Genomic DNA, 926 nt, shown 5'->3' on the forward strand with positions numbered 1-926 from the left:
TGGAAGAAATGAGGAGGTCCAAGAGCTGAACAGAAAATTTCAAAGATCAGCTCGAGAAGATAAAGCCAAATATTATAATGAAATGTGCAAAGATTTGAAAGCAGAAAACCAAAAAGGAAGAACACGCACAGCATTTCTCAAGCTGGGGGAACCGAAGAAAAATTCAATCCTCGACTTTCGTTATTGAAAGATTCTCTGGGAAAATTATTGAATGATGCAGAAAGCATCAACAGAAGATGGAAGGAATACACAGAGTCACGGTACCAAAAGGAAATGGTTGAACTCGTGGTGAGTGGATGCGCGAGAGCAACTACTTCCTTTTGCGGGTCGCAGCGATCGAGGAGTTATCTCCATGAAGGCCTCGGGCACACTTCGTGAGTACAAGGTGGTGGGGCGCTGCCTGCCCACCCCCAAGTGTAAGACACCGCCACTTTACTGAATGCGCATCTTCGCTCCTAACCACATCGTAGCCAAGTCCCGCTTCTGGTACTGTCACAGCTGAAGAAAATGAAGAAGTCTTCCGGGGAGATCGTGTACTGTGGGCAGGTGTTGGAGAAGTCCCCACTGCGGGTGAAGAATTTCGGCATCTGAAGTGGGACCCACAACATGTACCGGGACTACCGGGACCTGACCACCGCCGGTGCCGTCACCCAGTGCTACTGAGACAAGGGCGCTCGGCACCGCGCCCGCGCCCATTCTATCCAGATCATGAAAGTGGAAGAGATTGCAGCCAGCAAGTGCCGCAGGCCTGCAGTCAAGCAGTTCAATGATTCCAAGATCAATTCCCGCTGCCCCACTGGGTCCTGCGTCCGCCAGCACAAGCCTCTCTTCACCACCAATTGGCCCAACACTTTCTTCTAGGCACAGCCCCTGCCCCCACCCCTGGTCTGCCCAGTAAACGCCTCATGGGAATGAAAAACAAAACA

The 926-nt window shown here is 51.4% G+C and overlaps 1 pseudogene; it reads left to right on the plus strand.

Annotated features, from left to right (window-relative positions):
- The first annotated feature begins 352 nt into the window (after positions 1-352).
- LOC102823991 lies at positions 353-861 on the plus strand (annotated as a pseudogene).
- Positions 862-926: the final 65 nt, after the last annotated feature.

The sequence above is a fragment of the Chrysochloris asiatica genome, unplaced genomic scaffold (assembly GCF_000296735.1).
Source record: "Chrysochloris asiatica unplaced genomic scaffold, ChrAsi1.0 scaffold00001, whole genome shotgun sequence".
Classification (NCBI taxonomy): Eukaryota; Metazoa; Chordata; class Mammalia; order Afrosoricida; family Chrysochloridae; genus Chrysochloris; species Chrysochloris asiatica.